The sequence below is a fragment of the Rattus norvegicus genome, chromosome 4 (assembly GCF_021556685.1).
Source record: "Rattus norvegicus strain SHRSP/BbbUtx chromosome 4, alternate assembly SHRSP_T2T, whole genome shotgun sequence".
Lineage (NCBI taxonomy): Eukaryota > Metazoa > Chordata > Mammalia > Rodentia > Muridae > Rattus > Rattus norvegicus.
Window position 1 is genome coordinate 157,095,196 of NC_141537.1, and position 26,370 is coordinate 157,121,565.

Below are 26,370 nucleotides of genomic sequence, written 5' to 3' on the forward strand. Positions count from 1 at the left end.
CATGTGCATGAGCAACCCCATGTACGTGGATCATTAAACGTCTTGCCATTGCAGTACTCTCTCAAGTTGTGTTCTGTGGGGTTGTGCTCCTGAGTTAAGGCCAATTCGTGGGTCTTACGACATTTAGTGCATTGGCCGGGAACTGTGCTCCCCGACCACAATTGGAGAAGAGATTAGAGGTAAGCTCAAGCAAATCTGTGTCCGGTGTTCTGTATTACTTTCTGTTTTGTCTCTGTGTCATGTTTTCTCGAATTTATCTTGTGTTGTCTGCATCCACTGTCTGAGGGGTTAGAGTGCCTTCAGAGAGGGGTTAGAGTCCCCTCGTGGTGGTCTCAGGCCAGGTGAGACCAAAATGTTTCTGAGGGGTTAGAGTCCCTTCAGAGAGGAATTAGAGTCCCCTTAGTGGCCGCTGTTGGTCCCATGAGGGGCTTATGGCTATGAAAGGCAGACATGCTAGTTGTCACAGGCCACAAGCCCAGGAGGGAGGGAATCTGGAGGACACTCTAGAACCCCGTTGGGAGGTAGAATCAGAAACAGTCCACCTAATCCGGAGGCAGCTAAAGTTTCAGCCAGGTATTTAAAGTATCAGGCATTTGTAGAAATCGTGTATATGAGGCCTTGTCTTGGTCTTGTTTGTCTTGTTTGTTTTCTTTGGTATTGTAGGGTCTTTTTGGCTTTGTTTCCTCTTTGCACTTGGACTGATGACTGTGTTTGAAATCATGTACTGCTGATTGTGTTTGGGATCATGGAACTGCTTGTTTTGTTTGTCAAAGAATTTTACTTGGTCCTCTTGGTGCATAACTTGGAAATAATTTGCTTGAGAGAAATTGTTTTCTGCCAGGGAGTTTTGTCTTTCTCTCTTGAGCCTCCTCCCCAAGGAGAAGAGGAGGGTGGCAGGTGCATAGCCTGCTAGCAAGCGAGCTACAGTCTGTACTCGGGCAGTGGCGCAGCTTAGGCCCAAGCAGCGCGAGAGTAGTTTCAAGGAGATGGGGCCACCTGCCGGTACTTATGCTTTGACAGCAAAAAGGTAGCACGGATTTAGTGATTGTTTTAAAGACTATTATGAGACCTTTGGCCCCCCAAAAAATTCTAGTCCCTGCCTTCAGTGGCCAGACCTTCATCGCTTGCTCACAGAAGAAGAGCGTTCATTAAAAATATTTTCTTTGAGGGAGCCTGCCTCCCTCTCCTTATCTGCTGGCCCTATTGCAAGAGAGGAGTCGGTCTCCAGCATTAAGTCACCTTCCCTGTCAGTTATCATTGACATGAAGAGTGCCTCTGATCCTATCCCCGCAGCAGCCAATTCCTGCCCCAGTGGTCAAAATACCCCAGGTTAGGGGGGGATGGGAGCCCCCAGAGGTCAAGAGAGAGTCTGCAACAGACTGAGAGGAACTTTGTTTTGCCAGTCAGAATTTGGAACAGGCTTTGACTATGTTTACCCTAGGATGATATCAGGAGAAAGTCTTGGCACAGGCTCTTCAGCTTACTCCAACTGAAGGATGTGGCAAAGGTCAAGATCAATGTTTTCTTTTCCAAGGGCCTTTAACCAAGTGAGACAGCTTGGTGAAGGGCTGGGGGGAGGGACTGCTACTGAAGTCTTGGAATTCAGAATCATGGGAAGGGCTGTAGTTCTACTGAAGATCAGAACTCCAGTGTTAGCAATCTTTTTATTGGATGTAAGAGGCAGGAAGCCCAGCTCAACTGTGACTGATAGACCCAGTTATCCCTGACTATAGATTACTCTGATACCCAAGGCTTCAGTCAGATCACATGCCCCTGGGCAAGCCTCCCTTCAACACTCTAGAGGCTCAAATGCTTTTCTCTCCTGGTCTCTTGGCTCAAGGTCACCAGGCATGCCTGACACCCTGGAAGAAACTCCCCCTCCCACTAAATCTGGCTTTTCTTCCGAGCTCACCAAGGTGTTCCAGGGAGCAGATGAGCCATACAATTCTTTTCTTTCCACAAAAATATATTTTATAACTTGTTGCATAAAATCAAACACAAAATTTTATCAATAATTCAAAGTCACTTCTAAAAAGGGTCCTTATATTTAGGAAAAGAACTAAAATATATACATAGTCACAACATTTGTAAGCGCAACTGAAGAGCTATGATGAAACTCAAGAATTCTAGATTTACAGCTGGAAGTTCCATAAGTTTATCTGTAATCAAATGTTCGGCACTAGTTATGAACAACTATTAAGCCCAAAGCAAGAAAAAATAGGAAGGAATGACCTGTTTCTAAACCTTTATGACAAAGACTTCTCAAAGATAAAAAAGGCAATATGAAATTACTTAAGTCACCAAGATTCCTCATTGGATCCCTGATTGTCACTTTTGGCACGTAGCCCAGCCTGATGGAAGACGGTATTCCCTGTGGTCAGGAAGCCCGTGCTGTGTCTCACCAGAGCCTTGCTGACTGTACTCATGTGCTCTGGCTCAAAGGAAGGAAGGAAGCAGTATTAGCAACAGTTGCGCACTGACTGAGACGTGTATTTATTATATGCCTGTATCTCCGACTCTATTCCTGAAAGGCTTTATCTCCCTCCTTCAAAGGTGTACCTCACATAGGGAGGAGGTGTGAGTAGATGACCACACACACCATATACACCTTGGTCCCCATAAAGGCTCCATGCCCTGTTTTTATTTTGAACTATACCCATGGCAGTGGTCGCACCATCTCAATCCAGAAAACACCTGACGCCACAAGGAGCCGCTGTTCACAGTGTGCTCTTGTCTGCTTCCTTTTCGGAACAAGAAGGGTGTGTCCACTCCTATTTAATGTCATTTATGACAGTCTCTTCCTGTACTCCTTTCCATTCACAGTCTCCAAAGCAGTTTCCTAACAGGATTTCGTAGTATATGCCATATTGGCTTTTTAAGTGATAAAACTTTCTTGGTTCAATAAAGAAAAAAATTGATAATATATGTAAAACTAGAATTTTATAATTCCAAATCGCAAGTTGCCTTTATTAACCAAAGAACTTGTTTGCAGTCATTTATCTGAAAATATTATAAAGCTCTTACAAAACCTGGCTTGTGGTAAGTTAACTTAAAAACTTCTTGCCATGGTGCTGGGCAAACCACTGCTGCCTCTGCTTGAGGTTTTCCAGCTCAGTGACAAGAGCCTGTCTGTAGGCCTCATACAACTTAACAATCTGCTCCAGTTCCTTCATTAAGAGCAGCTTCAGCATTCCCTGGTATGTGTCCAGGTCAGCCAGCTGGAAGAGCTCCCGCTTCAGAATGTGGTTGTGTTTCACAGGGGCTCGGGCATAAACCTGAAGCCAGTCAGGAATTTCTGCAGTATGGTAGGGGTTCACAGGGACCAGGAGAGACTGATTTCTTTCTGTTTGCTGTGGCTGATACGTGATGGGTGGAGGTTGATCATACCGAGGCACACTGGGAGCACAGGGGTGCCTGTACTGAGCCCTTTTATTTGTGTGACCCACATAATAGGTTCCAAATTCTGATGATTTCACTCGCTCCCACCCAAGAGGAAGTCCTTCTCAAGAGGATGACTCCAATGAGTTGTGTTTGTGTTATGAACTATGTAGTATTTTCTCCCTCTCATTGTCCAGTCCACAGACTAGCCAGAAGGAAGGGGTAAATCTTCAGATCCATGGTTAGTTAAATTTCCTAAAGATGTAGCAATACCCGAAGTATGCCTCCCCTGATTCTGTGGCATTCTTTGGAAGAGATCATGGTTGTATTCATAATATCTGTAGTCTTCTTGTGCACGATCCCCAAGTGGCCTCCTTCTCTGACCATCAAAAAAGTTATTTGAATAAAAATATCGAGAACTGGAGTCTCCATTTTCAACATCAAAATTAACTTCTGTTAAAAATGACTCTGATGAGTCATGTTCTTGAGGAACATCTGCTAGGCTCTTGACAAGGTAAGAAGATGGTGCAGACAGTCTGTTGCTTTTTCTTCTCATTACTTCATGAGGCATCCTTTGAACTTGAGTTCTCAGGAAACTCTGGTTTCTTGAAACTATGCCATCTCCAGAAGCTGAGAAAGTACTAGCACTTGAATCTGGGTCCATCTTGGAATTGTTGGACCGTCCGAATGAATGAAGGCATGAGATTCCCTAGCAGGGGCAACGTCTCCTTCTTCACGTACTTGCCCTGCACCTCAGCTGGCTTAGACACCTCATTTTTGGTTTTCTTGTGGGACAGCATCCTCGAGGATGACGCCTGCCACTGCCCCGGCAGCCTCGCTAGGGCTGTGAGCCCGCTGCCCACCACAGCCTCGTGGGCAGTGCCGCCTTCGCCTCGGGTCTCCGCTGCCCGCACCCACCTGCATGTTGGCAGTGCTAAGCGCACCCACAGCTACTCACTCACAGGGCAGCTCCTGCCAGGAAGTCAGCCTGCTCAGCGCTACCACCTGAGGCCACCTTGGGACAGGGCCCTGGCCACCCACTAGGCTAAAGCTATGGCCACCACCTGCATCCGGTAAACTTTCCCCACTCCCCTATACAGTTCTTTTGTCAGCCACTTGGTATCTAGCACCCAGGTCCTAACCATCTCTCCATTCTTTTGTTATTAGTTCTTACTGGAAGCCTAGTGTCTTTTAGAGGCTGGGTCTCTTGAGAGGCAGAGCCACCAAGCTGACACTGAAGAGAGGTACTCCTTAAGGGAAAATCTAAGTCCAGAGAGATAGCCAGTAACAGACCAGCTGCCCCTCTTCTCAGCTTTCTGTCTCACAGGCTCGAGGCTTGTGCTTATTTTTGCACTGGCCTTTTCCTCCCGAGAAAGCTTCCTCATTTAGCTGGGTGACAAATACTATTTGTCCTCTTCAGCGAACCTCTATTTTCCAGACTCTCTTCTTTATCTCACTAGCCCACTTGAGATGCTTGATATTAGCTGTTACCGGTGCTCTTTACCACCGAGGAAAACAGAATCCTACTAGGGGCCAGAAAGAATGTTCCGGGCCTGGATGGAAGGCCCTCACTCCTACTGTTGACTTCAATATGCCTGAAGGTAGGGAGTGCCCAAGGTCAAACATCAGACACCAATGGTGGGTCTCTGAGGGGCTGGAAAATGCCCCACCAATCTGGCTAAGGTAAGGGAAATGGTCCAGGGGCAGACAGAATCCCCCTGAGTGTTCTTGGAATGTTTGATGGAGGCTTTCCATCAATTCAAGCCCTACAACCCTACAGCAGAAGAGCACAAGGCCACTGTTACTGTGACCTTCACAGACCAGTCAGCTAAAGGTATAAAGAGAAAGTTACAGAAATTTGAAGGGTTGCTGAGAGTGTTAGTACCAGTTGCAGAGAAAGTAAGGTTGAAATGTGTTTCAGGGTCTGTGCACATAAGTGGACAGCATCTAGTAGCTGTAGAGGAAGATGCAGAAGATATCATAACAGAGAGACTGAGGAAGAGAAAGAGGGAAAAAGGCAAAAAGAACAGGAAGCTAGAGAGCTAAAGAGAGATAAAAGGCAGGGGAGGAACTTATACTGGCCACAGTAGTTAGAGAAGTAGGAAGACAGAACCTGGCAACAGCAGAGAATTCCTGGCTAAAGATCAGTGTGCCTATTGTATAAAGGACAGTGGGTCAAGGACTGTCCCAGGAAAAAGAAGAGGGGCCTCTCCAGTGTCCCCAAAGGCAAGCCTCTCGGTCCTAGAGTGCTGGTTATGCAAAGATGGAAGGGAAGCCCACCCAGTGTTTTGTGAATACAGGGACCCAACACTCTGTGCTCCTACACCCAAATGGACCAGTGTCCAGGAAAGAACTTGGGTACAGTGGGCTACCAGCAACAAACAATACTCATGGCCTACCCAAAGAACAGTGGACCTTGGTGTGGGCCAGGTATACCACTTGTTCCTTGCAATCCCAGACTGCACCTATGAGAATAAACCCTGCAACCTTGCTCCTGGACCTTGTCCTAGACACCTCCCCTCCCACCATGACTGTCAGCAGGTGCTCGCTGAAGCACAGGGGTGGCATAAAGATCTGACTGACCAGGCACCAGAGGGGACACCAGATGCCACCTGGTTCATGGATGGGAACAGCTTCTTAAAGGAAGGAAAAAAAAGGGGCTGGGGTGGCAGTGGTAGATGGAAACAGAGTTATCTGGGCTCAGGTCCTACCAGAAGGCACCTCTACTCAGAGGGCAAAGCTCATTGCCCTCACCAAAGCCCTTGAGCTGGGAAAAGGGAAAGAGACTTAACATCTATATGGACATCAGATATGCCTTTGACAAGGCTCACCAGCAGAGGGGGCTGCTGACATGTGAGGGCAAAGAGATTATGCCATATGGCTGAGAAACACCTAAAGAAATGTTCAACATCTTTAGTCATAAGGGAAATGCAAATCAAAACAACCCTGAGATTCCACCTCACACCAGTCAGAAAAGCTAAAATCAAACACTCTGCCATTGACTTAGATGTAGAAAGAATAGAAGAGACTTTAACTGACCACCAAGAATCCCTGACCTCCCTCTCAGAAGTGGCCCTTCAGAATAAGAGATGATTAGACCTGTTACTCCTTAAAGAAGGAGGCCTGTGTGCTGCATTAAAAGAAGAATGTTTTTATAGATCACTCAGGAAGAGATAAGACAATTTGGCTAAGATTAGAGAAGGATTAGAACAAAGTTTTAGAGAGAGAGAGAGAGAGAGAGAGAGAGAGAGAGAGAGAGCACTCAAGACAAATGTTGGTTTTAAACCTGGTTCAATACTTCCCCTTGGTTCACAACTCTGGTTTATTGCTTATTAGAGAATGTATTGTTAAGACAACAACACAGGCCCATCACTAGTGATGAGATCGAGTTATGATTTTAAGAATAAAACCAGGACAAAAGAAAAAGAGGGGAATGAAGAAATAATGTTTCACAGTTTCATAGATATGAGAAGCAAAGTTTTAAAAACAAGATTTTGAGAAATACATCTGACTTCAGATTGTCTAATGGTATGACAAAGTTTTGGTGATCAAGATATTGAGTCAGAAGACCAGGCTATTCTGACCAAGCTAAAGTTAAGACAAAACCAAAATCACTGTTTTTGGAAAGACCCCCCTACCTCTCCTTGTGGTAAATCCTGAGAACAAACACAAGATGTCATCCTGACCCTCCCTGACCATCCAGTTCCTCCACCTTCTAAGGGACTTGCCAACTTAGCCCTTTCCCAAGGATTTTCCAAGTCCAGGTGTGGGGCTGGATGAGGAAAGTGATCAACTGAGCCAAGGACAGCCCTGTAAGCAGGCCAGCCAATACCTGACCAGATCCTTTGTCCTGTGTACCACCAATGAGAATAGGCCAGCTAACCCTGTTGCTGAAGTCTGCCCTCTGTAATGAATAAAAGTTGTGTGCTTTTTGGGTTTCAGGTTACCTCTCCCCATGTGGATGAGCAACCCCACGTACATGGATCATTAAACCTCTTGCCATTGCAGCATTCTCTCAAGTTGTGTTCTGTGGGCTACGCTCATGAGGTAAGGCCACTTTGGGGGACTTACAACATTACATCCTGATCTACATTTAAAAAAGAGGGGAAATTTTGACATGGAGTGGTCTCCCCCCATGACATAATTTCTCTAACAAGGCCATGGCTCTTAATCCTTCTAATTCTTTCAAATAGTGTCATTCCCTGGTGACTAAGCATTTAAATATATGAGCCTATGAAGGGGAGGTATTCTTCAAATCACTGAAGTTAGTAAAAGGAATAAGATGGCCCAAGATGATTTTGTTTCTTCCCTATCCATATAGTATGGGGCAAGTGGACTGTGAAAACTGGTAAGGTTGAGCCAACCTGAACCTTGGGAAAGTTCAGAATTGAGAATGACAGGCATGAGGCCAGCTTCCTACTAAATGACCTGATCTGGAGCAGGTAACCATGACACCCCACTGAGAGGACCATGACATTCAGTTACATAGCATCAAAACCTGAAGTTGTCCTTGTTAATGAGGTATCTAGATAGGCTCTAAGTGTCTAGCCAATGAGTTTCCCTTCCTGAGCATTCCTTCCTGCAAAAGATATTTAATCTATGGTTCATCTTGAGTAAGGAGTATGCATTCACACCAACCATCAAATAAAGCAGTTTGGACAAGCAAGGACCAGCTCCTTTATCAAAGATCGCTGCAGAGAGAGGCTTTATTGTAAAGAACTGTGCCCAAATCTCCCAGAGGCCTTCTCTCTTCCAGCCCCTCCAAACTCAGTCAGACCAAACAATCCTATCCCAGGCTCAGCCATCTCCTTCCTACCTTGCATTTTGGGGAAGTGCAGACCCTCAGGCTGTTCTCAACTTTTCTTGGTACCCCAGTGGTGTCTGGGTACACAGGAGACAGAAAACTGCAGGATCCATCCCAGGCCTTGCTGTTTCTAATCTGGGGAGGCACAGGGTGGGACCTCTATCATGAACTATGCTCTGCCACCCCTAAGCAGCTTACAGGAGGGACTCAGGCTCCTCAGCAGAAAGGCAGAAATATGGCCGGACAACATCCTATATCTCCCAAGACTGCCAACACTCAACAATGAAACACCCTGACTTCAGACTTGACTTTCTCAGAGAACCACAGCCCAGGCCACCAGGACATCAATGGGGGCATCTCTCCATATACCATGAAAACAATAATTAACAGTCGTTTTTACAAAAAGAAAAGATAAAGTCCTTTCTGAGACATTTCCCCTGGTGAGGTCTTCTATAGGAAAGAGGAAATAACATCAACTCTCTATTATCTCTTTTAGAAAACAGATGCATAGGTAATGCTTCCTAATTCATGCCATTATTTTAACATTACCATGACATGATTGTGAGTAATATGGAGGGAAAACTAATACATGGAATAAACACAGATGATGTTTGTATCATCAAAAATTATGAGCAAATCAAACCCAACATACAGCTTATTCATCAAGATCAGGATGGACTTGTTGAAGGTAAGTTTCTTTCATCAGTTTATAAAGAAACTCTTGTTCAAAAGACATGACTTGGCAGTAAAGAGCATGACCTGCTTTTTCAGAGGACAAGGGCATATGTTTTAGAGTGTTATTGCTGTAAAGAGACACCACGATCAATGCAACTCTTATAAAAGCAAATATTTAGTTTAGGCTGGCTTAGAGTTTCAGAGGTGTAAGTCAATTTTCATCATGTGAGAACCATGGCAGCCTACAGGTAGACACGGTCTGGAGGAGCCTGGAGTTCTACATTGAACTGAAGGCAGCCAGGAGGACACTGTCTGCCACACTGAATAGAGCTTGAGCATAGGAGACCTCAAAGCCCACATCCACAGTGACACACTTACTCCAACAAGGCCACACCTCCTAGTAGTGCCACTCTTCATGGGCCGAACATTCAAACACATGAGTCCATGGAGGCATATCCATTCAAACCACCACAGCATGGTTCCCATCATCTATATACAGCCACTGTAGCTCCAGGGGATCTGATGCCTTCTGCTAAGTTCCAGGAGCACTGCAAACACACACACACACACACACACACACACACACACACACACACAGACAAAGACACACACACAGAGACTCAAACACCAAAATATGCATAAATGTGAATAAAATAAGGGACTTGTAAATGACTCAGAGTTAAGAGCACTATGGATTTTGCAAAAACATGGGTTCAGTCCCAGCACCCATGTGGTCGCTCACATTCATCTATAACTCCAACTCCAGGTTTGCTGATGGCCTCTTTTATTCTCAGAGGCCACCAAGCATGCATGTAGTACAAATTAGTGTTTCAGAGCACATAGGAAAATAAAACTCAAAAAATCTTTGAAAAGATAAAGTAAAACAAGGAAACGGAAAGTCAATCCATTTAGTCAACTATGTTAATGGGATCCAAAAAAAAAAAAAAGTTGATTATACAAATTGGTGCAGAAAAAAAAATGTAAAAAAGCCTGAATGTCAGTTTGTTGCAAACACTCTGCACAAGTTAGGACGGGACACTTATAATATCACAATATCCTAAAGAAACAACATATTTAATGAGCAAAATTAGATCCTTTTTCCCAAAGACTGAGAAGAGACAAAAATCTTTTTCTCCACTCAAACTCAATCTCCCGTTAGAAGTCTTATGTAGGTAGCAAGGTAGGAAGAGAAGAGAAGACATATGCCTTGGGAAGGAAAAGCATTCTCCTCAGACAGCAATCTCATGTATGTTGACAGTCTCATGGATTTTAACAGAGAAGTTTATGAAACAGTTAAGCGATTGGTAAGATTGTGGAGTATATGGCCAATATTTGAAAACCCGTATTTTTATGAAGACCTGAAGCTAATTTATATTAAAAAATTATATCTTACAGACAATATTACTATATTCTAAAATTAGATAAATATGGTACAATAGGTGAGGTGTTATTTGCAGCAAATACAAAATTATTGTGACTGAAGTGAAGAAAAGTCTTAATAAATAGAAAGCTAATAAATAAAGAAGTTAGATTTAACTGAGATAATCAGATCGATCATAAGAGCTGAGCCACTGTGAATGGATCAATGCAGGGGAAAGTTCGTCTTAGATGTAATGCTGTCTTAAGAAATTAGCTCAAATCCTGGGCCCCTATGAAACACCATTTGAAGTCAAATCTACTGGCCTAAAACATACAGGAAATCCAGGACACAATGAGAAGATCAAACCTAAGGATAATAGGTATAGAAGAGAGTGAAGACTTCCAGCTCAAAGGACCAGTAAATATCTTCAACAAAATCATAGAAGAAAACTTCCCTAACCTGAAAAAAGAGATACCCATAGGCATACAAGAAGCCTACAGAACTCCAAATAGATTGGACCAGAAAAGAAACACCTCCCGTCACATAATAGTCAAAACAGCAAATGCACAAAATAAAGAAAGAATATTAAAAGCAGTAAGGGAAAAAGGTCAAGTAACATATAAAGGCAGACATATCAGAATGACACCAGGCTTCTTACTAGAGACTATGAAAGCCAGAAGATCATGGACAGATGTCATACAGACCCTAAGAGAACACAAATGCCAGCCCAGGTTACTGTACTCAGCAAAACTCTCAATTAACATAGATGGAGAAACCAAGATATTCCATGACAAAACCAAATTTACACAATATCTTTCTACAAATCCAGCACTACAAAGGATAATAAATAGTAAAGCCCAACCTAAGGAGGCAAGCTACACTCTAGAAAAAGCAAGAAACTAATCATCTTGGCAACAAAACAAAGAAAAGAAAAGCACACAAACATAATCTCACATCCAAACAGGAAGCAACAATCACTATTACTTAATATCTCTCGACATCAATTGATTCAACTCCCCAATAAAAAGACATAGATTAACAAACTTGATACACAATGAGGACCCTGCATTCTGCTGCCTATAGGAAACACACCTCAGAGACAAAGACAGACACTACCTCAGAGTGAAAGGCTGGAAAACAACTTTCCAAGCAAATGGTCAGAAGAAGCAAGCTGGAGTAGCCATTCTAATATGAAATAAAATCAATTTTCAACTAAAAAAGATAAGGAAGGACACTTCATATTTATCAAAGGAAAAATTCACCAAGATGTACTCTCAATCCTAAATATCTATGCTCCAAATACAAAGGCACCTACATACATAAAAGAAACCTTACTAAAGCTCAAAGCACACACTGCAACTCACACAATAATAGGAGATTTCAACACCCCACTCTCATCAATGGACAGATCATGGAAACAGAAACTAAACAGAGACAAAGACAGAAAGACAGACTAAGAGAAGTCATGAAAAAATGGATTAACAGATATTTATAGAACATTCTACTCTAAAACAAAAGGATATTCCTTCTTCTCACCACCTCATGGTACTTTCTCCAAAATTGACCATATAATTGGTCATAAAACAGGCCTCAATAGATACAGAAAGATAGAAATAATCCCATGTGTTTTATCAGACCACCACTGGCTAAAGCTGGTCTTCAGCAACAATAAGGGAAGAACACCCACATATACATGAAAATTGAACAATGCTCTACTCAATGATAACCTGGTCAAGGAAGAAATAAAGAATGAAATTAAAGACTTCTTAGAATTTAATGCAAATGAAGGTACAACAGACCCAAACTTATGGGATACAATTAAAGCCATGCTAAGAGGAAAACTCATAGCACTGAGTGCCTGCAGAAAGAAACAGGAAAGAGCATATATCAGCAGCTTGACAGCACACCTAAACGGTCTAGAACAAAAAGAAGCCAATACACACAGGAGGAGTAGAAGGCAGGAAATAATCAAACTCTGAGCTGAAACCAACCAAGTAGAAACAAAAAGGACCATAGAAAGAATCAACAGAACCAAATTTGGTTCTTTGAGAAAGTCAACAAGATAGATAAACCCTTAGCCAGACTAACAAGAGGACACAGAGATTGTGTCCAAATTAGCAAAATCAGAAATGAAAAGGGAGACATAACTACAGAATCAGAGGAAATTCAAAAGTCATCAGATCCTACTACAAAAGCCTATATTCAACAAAACTTGAAAATCTGCAGGAAATGGACAAATTCCTAGACAGATACCAGGTACCGAAGTTAAATCAGGAACAGATAAGCCAGTTAAACAACCCCATAACTCCTAAGGAAATAGAAGCAGTCATTAAAGGTCTCCCAACAAAAAAGAGCCCAGGTCCAGACGGGTTTAGTGCAGAATTCTATCAGACCTTCATAGAAGACCTCATACCAATACTCTCCAACAAAGAAATAGAACTTCAGACCAATTTCCCTCATGAATATCGATGCAAAAATACTCAATAAAATTCTTGGAAACCGAATCCAAGAGCACATCAAAACAATCATCCACCATGATCAAGGAGGCTTCATCCCAGGGATGTAGGGGTGGTTTGATATACGGTAAACCATCAATGTAATCCACTATATAAACAAAGTGAAAGAACAAAACCACATGATAATTTCATTCTATGCTGAGAAAGCATTTGACAAAATTCAACACCCCTTCATGATAAAAGTCCTGGAAAGAATAGGAATTCAAGGCCCATACCTAAACATAGTAAAAGCCATATACAGCAAACCAGTAGCTAATGTTAAACTAAATGGAGAAAAACTTGAAGCAATCCCACTAAAATCAGAGACTAGACAAGGCTGCCCACTCTCTCCTTACTTATTCCATATAGTTCTCAAAGTTCTAGCCAGAGCAATCAGACAACAAAAGGAGATCAAAGGGATACAGATTGGAAAGGAAGAAGTCAAAATATCACTATTTGCAGATGATATGATAGTATATTTAAGTGTTCCCAAAAGTTCCACCAGAGAACTACTAAAGCTGATAAACACCTTCAGCAAAGTGGCTGGGTACAAAATTAACTCAAATAAATCAGTAGCCTTCCTCTACACAAAAGAGAAACAAGCCGAGAAAGAAATTAGGGAAACGACACCCTTCATAATAGTACCAAATAATATAAAATACCTCGGTGTGAGTTTAACCAAGAAAGTGAAAGATCTGAATGATAAGAACTTCAAGCCTCTGAAGAAAGAAATTGAAGAAGATCTCAGAAGATGGAAAGATCTCCCATGCTCATGGATTGGCAGGATTAATATAGTAAAAATGGCCATTTTACCAAACGGGATCTACAGATTCAATACAGTCTCCATCAAAATACCAATCCAATTCTTCAGAGAGTTTGACAGAACAATTTGCAAATTCATCTGGAATAACAAAATACCCAGGATAGCTAAAACTATCATCAACAATATAGGACTTCTGGGGGAATCACTATCCCTGAACTCAAGGAATATTACAGAACAATAGTGATAAAATCTATGGTTTTGGTACAGAGACAGGCAGAGAGCCTAGTGGAATAGAATTGAAGACCCAGAAATGAACCCACACACCTATGTTCACTTGATTTTTGACAAAGGAGCTAAAACCACTCAACGGAAAAAAGATAGCATTTTCAGTAAATGGTGCTGGTTCAACTGGAGGACATCATGTAGAAGAATGCTATTGATCAATTCTTATCACCCTGTACAAAGCTTAAGTCCAAGTGGATCAAGGACCATCACATCAAACCAGATACACTCAAACAGATGGAAGAAAAAGTGGGGAAGATTCTCGAACACATGGGCACTGGAGAAAATTTCCTGAACAAAACACCAATGGCTTATGCTCTAAGATCAAGAATCGACAAATGGGATCTCATAAAACTGCAAAGCATCTGTAGGGCAAAGGACACTGTAGTTAGGACAAAACAGCAACCAACAGATTGGGAAAAGACAACAGATAGAGGGCTTATATTCAAAATGTACAAAGAACTCAAGAAGTTAGACTGCAGGGAGACAAATAACTCTATTAAAAAATGGGGTTCAGAGCTAAACAAAGAATTCACAGCTGAGGAATGCTGTATGGCTGAGATGCACCTAAAGAAATGTTCAACATCTTTAGTCATGAAGGAAATGCAAATCAAAACAACCCTGAGATTTCACCTCACACCAGTCAGAATGGCTAAAATCAAAAACTCCAGCGATAGCAGATGCTGGTGAGGATGTGGAGAAAGAGGAACACTCCTCCATTGTTGGTGGAATTGCAGACTGGTACAACCATTTTGGAAATCAGTCTGGAGGTTCCTCAGAAAATTGGACATTGCACTACCTGAGGACCCAGCTATACCTCTTTTGGGCATATACCCATAAGATGCCCCAACATATTACAAAGACACGTGATCCACTATGTTCATCGCAGCCTTATTTATAATAGCCAGAAGCTGGAAAGAACCCAGATGCCCTTCAACAGAGGAATTGATACAAAAATTGTGGTCCATCTACACAATGGAATAGTACTCTGCTATCCAAAACAATGCCTTTATGAAATTCACAGGCAAATGAATGGAACTGGAAAACATCATCGTGAGTGAGGTAATCCAATCACAGTAAAACATACATGGTATGCACTCATTGATAAGTGGATACCAAATGCTGAAATTAACTGAGATGCACAGAAAACATGAATCTCAAGAAGGATGACCAAAATGTGAATGTTTCACTCCTTCTTTAAAAGCGGAACAAGAAATCCTTTAGGAGGGAATAGGGAGGCAAAGTTTAGAACAGAGGCTGAAGGAACAGCCATTCAAAGCCTGCCCCACATGTGGCCCATACATATACAGCCACCAAACTTGATAAGATGGATGAAGCAAAGAAGTGTAGCCCGACAGGAACCGGATATAGATCCCTCCTGAGAGACACAGCCAGAATACGACAAATACATAGGCGAATGCTAGCAGCAAAACACTGAACTGAGAACAGGACCCCCGTTGAAGGAATCAGAGAAATGACTGAAAGAGCTTAAAGGGGCTAGAGATCCCATATGAACAACAATGCCAACCAACCAGAGCTTCCAGGGACTAAGCCACTACCCAACCACTATACATGGACTGATTCTGGGCTCCAACTGCATAGGTAACAATGAATAGCATAGTAAAGGGCACCAGTGGAAGGGGAAGCTCTTGGTCCTGCCAAGACTGAACCCTCAGTGAATGGGATTTTTTGGGGGAAGTGCGGTAATGGGAGGAGGATATGGAGGGGAATACAAATATAGAAGGGGAGTGGAAGGGCATAGGGGGACGTTTGCCTGGAAACCGGGAAATGTAATAACAATTGAAATGTAAATAAGAAATACCCAATTTACTGAAGATGGGGAAAAAAGCCATACACACACATTCACACACACACACACACACACACACACACACAGAGAAGTATATTATATATAATAAATCCTATATTCCCTCTGCCATAAAGCCACAAAACATGATCCAGACTATAAATTAAAAGAAAAAATCAAGCATAAGGTATTATTAAATGTGTCATGTTAATCTACCCAATTAGTAATGTAAACAGAAAATCTTGCTTACATATGATTTATTTTTTTATTACTTTTTTTAAATTAACTTAAGTATTTCTTATTTACATTTCTAGTGTTATTCCCTTTCCCGGTTTCTGGGCCAACATCCCCCTAGCCCCTCCCCCTCCCCTTCTTTACAGCTGTTCCCCTCCCCATCCTCCCCCCATTGCCGCCTTCCCCCCAACAGTCTAGTTCACTGGGGGTTCAGTCTTAGCAGGACCCAGGGCTTCCCCTTCCACTGGTGCTCTTACTAGGATATTCATTGCTACCTATGAGGTCAGAGTCCAGGGTCAGTCCATGCATAGTCTTTAGGTAGTGGCTTAGTCCCTGGAAGCTCTGGTTGCTTGGCATTGTTGTACATATGGGGTCTCGAACCCCTTCAAGCTCTTCCAGTTCTTTCTCTGATTCCTTCAACGGGGGTCCTATTCTCAGTTCAGTGGTTTGCTGCTGGCATTCGCCTCTGTATTTGCTGTATTCTGGCTGTGTCTCTCAGGAGAGATCTACATCTGGCTCCTGTCGGTCTGCACTTCTTTGCTTCATCCATCTTGTCTAATTGGGTGGCTGTATATGTATGGGCCACATGTGGGGCAGCCTCTGAATGGGTGTTCCTTCTGTCTCTGTTTTAATCTTTGCCTCTCTATTACATATGATTTATTAACAAAAAATGCAATTAGGCAATAAGTTAAACCATGGATATGTGTCTTCCATGGGTCAATGTCCTGAATAAACATGTTACGTTTGGCCATTAAAACTTAAGTTAAAACAAACAAACAAGCAAAAAAAGAAATTAGCTCAAATCCTGCGCCCCTCTGAAAGACCATTTGAAGTCAAAGGGTAGCAGGCAGATGTCCCCCAAGGTGCTCCTAGGCAGTTACACCCTCATAAAGAGAGGGCGTGTTCTGAGCACACTGTGTCCCAAATAGAAAAGAGAATTTGTGTCTTCCCACAATATCTGAATTTATTGAAATAACAAAGTCACAAGCTGTGGAGGTGCCAGAGGCAGGAAATGGTCAGACATTCCTACTTTCCTTGTTAACCTCTGCTGAGGTGAGCAGCTTTGGGTAATCATACAATTTTAATGAGGAATATTATCACCTGATCACATATTACATACTAAATCTATCAACTTTCTTCATCCTGCTTTCCTTTCTTTTTTTCTCTCTCCCTTTTCCTTCCTTATCATTTGGGCTTCTTTGATTGCTAGCTATACATAGGTTTTATAATCACTTTAAGGGACTAAGAGGCCACGGAAGCCTTGAGGTTTCAGAAGCCAGATAACAGAAACATGAAGGAGTCACCAGTGATAACAGAAGAAACAGAAGCTGCAGGGAAGCTGAAGACACATCCTGGGTCTCAAAGGTACAGACTTGAGTCCAAAGAGAAAGGACAGGGTCCAGGACTAGGCAGATAGATGGATAGACAGCAGGTCCCATGAAGGGGAATACAGGCAGATGCCACTTCTTTTGTCAATGGCAGGGATTAAACCAAGATGAAGCCCTTGGAGAGTCAGGAGTTCTCCATCTGTCCATCCTCAAAACATATGCTGAAAGACAAGGTAAAAGCTTTGCAGGAAATCTCCCAGGGGACAACCCTACAATCTTCCTGCAATTTAGACAGTTTTATCTTTGTGCAGGGCAGAGAGGCAGATCAGGGTTGATGCTTTGGACAAAAACTCATATGACAGAATGAATGAACAGGATGTAGAATAAAGAACTAAGCTCACTGGGGGACAAAAACAGTAACAGACAAAGCAGCCCTCCTCCCACCCTCCATCTTCGTGTAGGTCTTGACTTCACAATTGCCAATTAAACAAGAAATTTATTTCCACAGTTTAATAATAACCCAAGCTGAGGTATTTGTTGGAGGGCAACATGACATCACCTTCCATGGCCATAGAAATAAATCATTTTTGAGCATATTACCCTGGAATGATGGAATTCTCAATGATACTGAACCCATCAACCACTGTCTTTTTAGATCTAGATTTTCTTATGAGAAGTCAGATGAGGATATTATAGGGTGGTTGGGATGATGCTTCTTCCTCTGGGACCCCTAGATGTTCCTCACGTGTCCTGGGGAACTTGGAAGCAGAACACCTTTTTTTTTTAAACAGCATCTCCGTGTTAGTGGGGGAGCATTTTTTAAACCTATCTAAGTTTAAAGTAAAGGCATATGAATGCCTGCATGCAGAGATGATGAATCTATAAAAGCCAAGTCACAAAGCCATTAAAGAATTCTTCCTAACTTCGCAAGTAGTAAAAACCAGTGTCCATCACCAGGGAAGCAAAATGCTTCCAGAGTCTTTCATTATCTGGGTCTTTATTAATCATTACTCTTAGGAGTGAAAGGCTTTTTTACATGTGATATGACCTGTGCTAACTGAGGTTTGTCCTCTTAGGTAGGAATTGTTTGAGGAGTTAGGAAACCTTTGGATATGTGGCCTGGCAGGAGGTAGAATGGCTCCTTAGGAGACCTGGGAGATTGTCAGCACAGTGAAACCAGTTGCCTCAGACCCTGCTGCCAGTGAAGCAGCTGAGCCCACCCCCACGCTGGGCCTAGTCCTCGGAAAGCCGGTACAGCATAGTTTTGTGTGTCACTTTGACATGAGTTAGAGCCACCACAGAGGATGGAGCCTCAGTTGAGAAAATGCCTACACGAGATCCAGCTGTGGTGCATTTTCTCAATTAGTGATCAATGTGGGAAGGCCCAGCCCATGGTGGGTGGTAGCATTTCTGATCTGGTGGTCCTGGGTTTTACAATAAAGCTGGCTGAGAAAGCCATGAGGAACAAGCCAGTTTGCAGTACCCTCACCCTCCTTGGCCTCTACATCACCTCCTGCCTCCAGATTCCAGCCCTGCTTGAATTCCTGTTCTGACTTCCTCCAAAAACCTATCTAAGTTTAAAGTAAAGGAATTGAGTGCCTGCATGCAGAGATGATGAGTCTGAAAACGTCAAGTCAGTGCAATATGATGTGGAAGTGTAAGCCAAATAAACACTTTCCTCCCCAACTTGCTTTTTGGTTATGGTGTTTTGTCACAGGAATAGATAGCAACTCTCACTAAGACAAAGTCTGAGCCAAAATGGTGTCCACATCTCTTGAAAAGAACTAGAGGATGATAACGGTTTTTGGTGAGCTGAGATTGGCACATGACCTCACAAGCTGCCATTGAGGTAGAAGATCACCCACCGAAGGTACCAGCTGGAACTGGATCTTGTGCACAAACTGCAGAAAGGCAGTTGGTTGGCTGGAGAGCAGTTGGACTCAGACTTTGGTTCTCAGAGAATTTTATTTTTTATTGTCCCTCTTTGGAATTGAACATCGGTGATCCCCACTGACCTGAACATAATGAGTTTGCTTCCTGATCAGTTGGGGTTTTTGTTGTTTTGTTTTCTGTGCCTGGATTTTGAGTTATGGTTTATTGTTTTGGGTTTAGTTTGTGCATTTGCTTCAGGTGTTTTTTAATTACTAGCATCACCTGTTTTCTATTGTTATCCCTTCATTTATCTTTGACATTTTGTATGTTGACTCATTTCTTTACTGTAAAGTTCTTGTTAGTATATATCAGCTGTAAAAAATAAGGACTTTAATTATACTTGGATCATAACCACCAGTTTGTTACTCCCCAGCCCACCCTTCAAGCCTTTCTCTGTAGTGATAAGTTCCCCTATCATGTTAAGAGTCCTACCCTACCTTACCCTGCTACTCAAGAGACTATACACTATGGGGGATCTTGAGGGATGACATTTTCCCTTAGGGCAACACATTATCACCAACAGGCTACCATCTTTTTGATGCCTATAACTATGAGGTTAAGAAAAAGGAAGTAGGTCTCATGCCTGTAGGCAACGAATAGAAGGTCTGCAGTAGTTGGTCATTAGAGAATTTAAGGGTCTGAGCCAAAATGACCTCTGCCTCTCTTGAAATGCACTAGAGAAAAGCGCCTTAAAGAAGTCCCTGTGTTCACTCTCCAGCCACATCTTGAATCCAAGTCAGCACAAAGCTCATCCTTCTTTTTACTGCTGCTCTCATTCAGGTCAAAAATGTCCTCTTCAAGGTTTGTATATAGAGGTCACACCACCTCCTGTCTCTAAAATGCTGGTCTCTTGCAGGGGTGTGTCTGGAGGAGTCATTAATGACCAGGACAGTGGAACCCAACAAGAGGAACTGGGTCACTAGAAGCAAGGGGATTTGCTAAATCCATGTAAGCAGCTGATTCAGACACATCTTCCCAAGTCTCCAGCCATGCCTTCCCTGCTCTCTGAGAGCCTGGGCCAAAATAGAACCTGTGTACTGTATGTTTCTTCTCAGGAATGTAGTCGTGGCAGTGAAAGTAATGGAGCGCTTGGAGACGGGAAGTGAAAAACTTCTTTTTTGGTTATGAAGAGCCATGATGATTGTCTCATTTCTTGCTATGACTTCATTGGTGCCATGGTGACAAAGTGCAGACCCCTCCCATTGAAGGCTGGAAGTGGGGGCAGGGAGACACTGGATCTTGTCCACATACTACACAGAACTTATTGTTTGGTTGGCTGCAGAGAGGTTGGACTCACAGATTGGTTCCTGTAGACTTTGGTATTATTGATCTCTTGAAAACAGACATTGTTGATCTGATTTGATATCCAAAGAGTCAGCTTGTATCCAGCTTTGCTGGTTTCGATTTATATCTCTTAATTGGTTTCTGGATTAAGTTTGGGTTTAACTTGAATTTCTTGTTTTCTAGACCTGTAAAAATATTCTTAAATAAGCACAGTTCATTGATATTTTTCAATTTAATTTTTATTTTAAATGCATCGTTAGTGTGAATAAGAAGTGGACAATAAAGAATCTCATCACAGTACGTACTTGAAAACATCCGCTGAACGGTTATACCCACTAACCTTTGATGGGCTTAAAGCTTTTCTCTCCTGATAACTATCTTGCCATGACCCCTCCTTGATAAAACAAAATCATGCCAGCTGGACACTACCATTGGTCCTGATAAACTCTGGCTTTCCTAATCTCTTGGACCTTGATATGGGCAGGTTTCCTCTTTGTTGGTTTGGTTTTCGTGTTGTTTTTCCCTTTTCATTCACACACTCAATTCTTTTGCTTGAAGCATTGATTTCTGCTTGTGTGTTAAATGTTCTTAATTGTTCCTTTGTCAACAGTTTGTGTCTGCCATGTTTTCCTTTGGTTTCATTTTCTTATTTGAAACCTTCTCTGTAAGATATGGAATTTCCCTGTGGCACTCCTATACTCTTATGAAGGGAACTTGGGTCATCATCTACTCTGTTCCACTGCAGCAGGCCCTGGCATGTGACTGAAAGCCTCTCATTTTTATTAAGGTTCCAGCTATGTATCCATGGCCCTAGTTAGGCTCTCCTTATCTCTGGAACTGACATGTTGCAGAGAAGCAACCCTCAGTCTGTTCACATTTCAGAAAAAGACAAAATTTCATTCTTCATGGCTGAGCATGGGCCTCTTCACTTGTTCTCCTTCTATGCTTCTTGTTGACTACTTGGTTTGTGGAATTAACCCAAGATCCCATGCTGAACCCAACATGAACACAAAACACCATCTCTATCATGCTGAAATGTATCTGAACTACAAAGTAATCTCCTAACAGATGTATATTTGAATGTTCAAGAATATTGACAGATATATTTATGTATATGTGTGTATGTGTGTATGTGTGTATGTGTGTATGTGTGTATGTGTGTATGTATGTATGTATGTATGTATGTATGTATGAATGTACATATGTGTATGTGGCCTCTGTGTGCCCATGTGCTGTTATGGTTCTGACACTACAGTAAAACTGGCTTTGTAGGTTGTTAAAACAGCTTGAGCACTCATCTTCGTGGCACTTTATAGCCAGTAGTTAAGCTCCATCAATTTGTTGGTCCAGGCTCTCTTTCTTAGGGGAGACTATAACACATCTTTCTATCTTGTCCCTATATTGAGCTCTTCATGTTTTGGAATATCCTGAATTTATCATCAGGCCAACAGACTAGCAGTGGGAAGGCAGCAAGTACTTCATATTTGATAACCTCCTATCAATTTTGATGTCTGAGAAATGTCTTAAGGATTGTGAGCACTCTGGAATATAAGTTTTCCTCATAGCCCTTAGGGTTCCAATGGATTGTAACTTGTCTCTTCTGTGTCTCACATTTTAATAATTTGTGTCTTCTGCGTGATTGATGCCAAGGGTTTGTCAGATTCGATCATCCTATCAAATTTGCAGGTTTTTGTTTCCGTGATCTTTGTTTCACCCTCTATGTGTTTGCTTATTTCCAGCTCTGATATTTCGTATACTTTGCATAACTACTTTGGAGTTTGGGTTGGGTTTTTGTTGTTGTTCTTTATCTCTGAACACAAGATGCATCATTAGGATTCTTGAGATATCTGTGGTTTTAATAATATAGAAACTGAGCACCTAGTTCAATTCCCAGCAACCACCTGGTAATGGGGTTTGATGGCCTCTTTTGGTGTCTCTGAAGACAGCCACAGTGTACTTATATATAATAAATTAATCTTTGAAAAGAAAAGAAGCCTAAATGCACAGAAACTGAGAGCCATAAACTTGTCTGGTAGGCCTGCTTTGGTTTTTTGTATTTTACTTCTAGCATCTTGTAGTGATGTCATTCCCCACCTATAAGTGGGAGAAATGGAGGTGGAATTCCCATGCCTGGATCTCTGTGATGCAAATTTGCCATCAGCAGTCACAGAAAGACATTCCAGGTGGCCCATGCCTACCATAGTGGATGCTATATGTTTCTTGAACTACACGCCAATGGAAACCCACTAAGTGGAAGAATAATTAGATTTAATGATGTTTAAAAAGGTATATTCTACCAGAAAAAAATAGTGGTTACATTCTTGGAGTAATAGAGTTTTTTCAAAAGATCCACTCAAAAATGGGTTTTGCATGTCTCCTAACCCTCCCTCTTTACCTTAATGGGGAGATGGAATTACCTTCCCTGCCCACATTTATGGCTTCTGAGGACAACAAAGGGCAGAAGGCAAATGAAGAAAAGCAGTGGCAAGGGTTCCTCTAGGTCCAGATCATCTGATTTATGCAGCACACTAGATATCAGCTCTCCTTGGACTTCTGACCTACAGGAGAATCTTGTGGATGCATACGACATCTATCTGATATGGTGGTACATCCAAAGACCCCTCTCTTACTTGGAGGACAACACTTCTGATTTGAACTAAACACCACAGGACAAGGGTGTAGAAGCTGAGATTGAGGAGAGTGGGGGCACTAAGTGCCATGGGATCCCAGAGACACAGGATGATATTGATGTGACTGATACCATGCACATAACTCATGAAATTGACCTACAGTTCAGTGAGAGAACATGTACTAATATAAGAAAGCAGTCCCACAGCAGCAGCTGGAGCTCACTCTCATCCCTCACTTGTTGGGCCACTGCAGAGGCATAGGTGTGCCTGTGCTCTGGCATAGGTGAGTTATGATCCATCCAGGAGGTCAATGTCTAAGAAAATAAGTTCATGAAAGATGTTTGAGGTTGATAAATGCAAAGATGTTTTAAAGTTGGTAAAGACGTATAAAGTTAAGATATATAAAGTTGGCAAGTGCAAGTTAAAAGTGTTAATGGGTCTAAGAAGATGTTTCAATGTATATAAATGCAAATTATTGAGATGTAAGAAATGATTTAAAGAAAAATTGGAAATGTTTCATATTTCTCTTATATGCAATTGTTATTTCAGAGTTTAAAGTTTTAGCATTGATCAATGGAGTTATGATAAGCTAATGGAACATTGGCAATTTGTAATTCAGTCACAAGCTTGTGGTTTTAATTTCCTTTTGATTCTTTCCTAAATATAATGTAAAGATTTAGCTTTTCATCATACTAAAAGCATCTCTTCAATCTGTGTATCTAGCCCTCTGGATTGAGGAAAAATGTTCTGTGCCTTTTAATCCAAACCTATAGCTTTTACTAAGTCTCAAATGCATGAGTCTACTCCTGTTATCTAACGAATTCCTGTTAACTATATTTCTAAAATATGGACTTAATACAATGGTAAATACTAATATATATCCTTTTGTAAACTAAAGTTCACATAAGCTTCAGAGAATCCTAAGACTTGCACCCACCTGTCACAGATCAAATGGATTCCAAAAAGTACACTGCCTGTTCTGATCCAACCCAGTAGGTGGCCCCATATATAATTCATATAAAGTAACATGTATCACACAAGTTAGAAATTATATACATTGGAACATGTATATAATAACTATGTGGAGGTTCACATATGCATGTGTTTATATAAATTATGAACATTAAATATGAATTATACAAGTTAAATATAATTTATTTATTTAGCGAATATTCTGTATATTACTATATATACAGTAATTATAAATTATTTGCATTAAATATTAATTATATACTTTAAATGAAAAATATATTTATTAAATATATTTCATATATTTTAAAGTATGAGTTAAATCTATGAAATATGTTATTGTCTATATAATGTACAAATTTCACATGTCCTCCAGGACAGGGAATTGTGGAACATGCCTGCGGAGCTCTAAAAATCAGTGATGAATACATAAAAAGGAGGGGGTTGTATATTCCTTCACCACAAAATTTTATTTTGAATTTCCTGACCTTGGATACCAAGGGAATCCCCGCTGCTCTGTGTCAAAGGTCGCCCTGCAGCTGGTGAAATGGAAGTATCCACCTGCTAGCATGTGACATGGTCCTGATATGGCGTTGATATGGAAGTGGACATATTGGTGTTTCTTCACAGGATGCTGAAGGAGCAGTAGTGCATAGTGATTGGTGAGACATGCTGACGCTGGCACAGAGAATGAGGGTGGCCTTGATTTTGCTGGGTGCCCTGAAGATGGCGACAGGGAAGGTGTATTGGACAAATGTTCCTGACCCACCCTTGCTACATCCTCCTGTGTGATCAAGGCCAGACGTGCTTGTGCTATCTAATAATACTCAGCTCTTAGGGTTTCCTTGGTCTGAGAGTAAAATATATTTCAAATTAATGAATGACACTGCTGTGGGTCAGGGGCTCCCTATCTGTTTTGCTAGAAATAGTATCACTGCTGGATGTGTCTCTGTGTACCCCAAGACTTAGAAGAAGACTACAGTGCCAAGCATTAAGATGGGAATGCCTATATCTCAGACTGGACAAGCTGCCTTGCCTCAGGCATTTTAGACATCGTAGGACAGAAAACACAGAGACTGTGGAACCAGCCTCTGAAAAATCAATCAAGGAGAAAAGTTTTTAGAATGACCCTCCTCTATCTTTAATGTGACCAGTTATTGTGACTCAAGCATGTACTGGTCGAGAAATCAACCCAATATTGGACAAAAGGAAATGACAGTGGACATGTGGAGGACTGATTGTGGATATTTTCAGAGATATCTGCCTTGTATGATGTTATGTTTGCTTTAGATAAAAATGGAACAGGTTCATGGATTGATGTAAATGTAACATCCTAAATTACGCACACCTACTTTTATTTATTGTTACCTCGGTTGTAGGCTCTGATAATGAATTCAGTATTTCTTGTTTTAACTGTCTTTTGTCTAATTGTGTTTCTGTCCTGTGTGATGGTCAATCTTTAATGGTAAAACCAGCTTTTTTTTTTATAATTCCTGGCAATCTGAATCCTGGTATTTTGAAAAAGGCTTTCAGTTTTATAAGAATTAGATCATGCTCTGGCAAGGAGCAAACATACGATTGGGATGATCATTGCCAGTATGTTTTCCTCTCATAAAGATGATAGACAGTGCTATTAAGAGGTACAAAAATCGAGTTTTGTTAATCATCTTGCTGAAATTGTAACCAATGCCCTGAGCATATAAGAGGATTTGGATAGATGACTAGAACAAAGAATTGACATATTATATGATATAATCAGATCATGAGAGATGAGGTATAAGGAATGAAATTCAGAAGCCATTTGGAATGTCATACTCAATATCTCTGGATTTGTATAAGTCCACAAATGTATAATGAGAGGTAGCATAACCAGAACAGAGTTAAAAGGCACACTCAGGGTATTTGGCATAACACTAATAGTTCTTTAGATTTGTTAGCCCTGCAAAATGAGTTTAAGCCTTTGACTTTTGATGCTGCTAGCATTGCAGATGATATTTTTAAAGAATTACAGGCCATTTTTCCTCATTTACATCTCTTATTGGGTGTAATGGGGACTTGGTTTTGTGATCCTTTTTATGGCATGTCTATTACCTGCTCTTTTGAGAGGAATCATGAGAGCTTTTACAGATGTCAAAGCAGAGTTACATAAATTAAAGCTCCAAAGTCTTCCCTAGCAAAAGTTGGTAGTCAATGACAGGTAAGATCATCTTGAAAATTTCCTCAACCTAAGACAGGCCACAAGTACAAGATTATTCATATCCCAATCATGGGTAAAAGCTGTGTTTCTAGATGGCGACCTAAGAAAGGCACAGCATTCTGTTCCAGGACTGATAAAGTGCCTCTTATAGATAAAAAAAGATGGCTAAGATTCTCTCAGAGGTGGATCAACCTAAGCCAGGACATGAATGCTTAAATTCATGTACCAGTGA

The 26,370-nt window shown here is 41.5% G+C and overlaps 1 long non-coding RNA gene and 1 pseudogene across 1 annotated transcript; one reads left to right on the forward strand and one right to left on the reverse strand.

Moving 5' to 3' along the window:
* Window positions 1-25,352, forward strand: LOC147995049 (uncharacterized). The gene is made up of 4 exons (XR_015686982.1): window positions 1-179; window positions 7,321-7,425; window positions 19,915-20,639; window positions 24,572-25,352. It is a non-coding gene; the product is annotated as an uncharacterized LOC147995049 (long non-coding RNA).
* Sav1-ps1 (salvador family WW domain containing protein 1, pseudogene 1) lies at window positions 3,045-4,178 on the reverse strand (annotated as a pseudogene).
* Window positions 25,353-26,370: the final 1,018 nt, after the last annotated feature.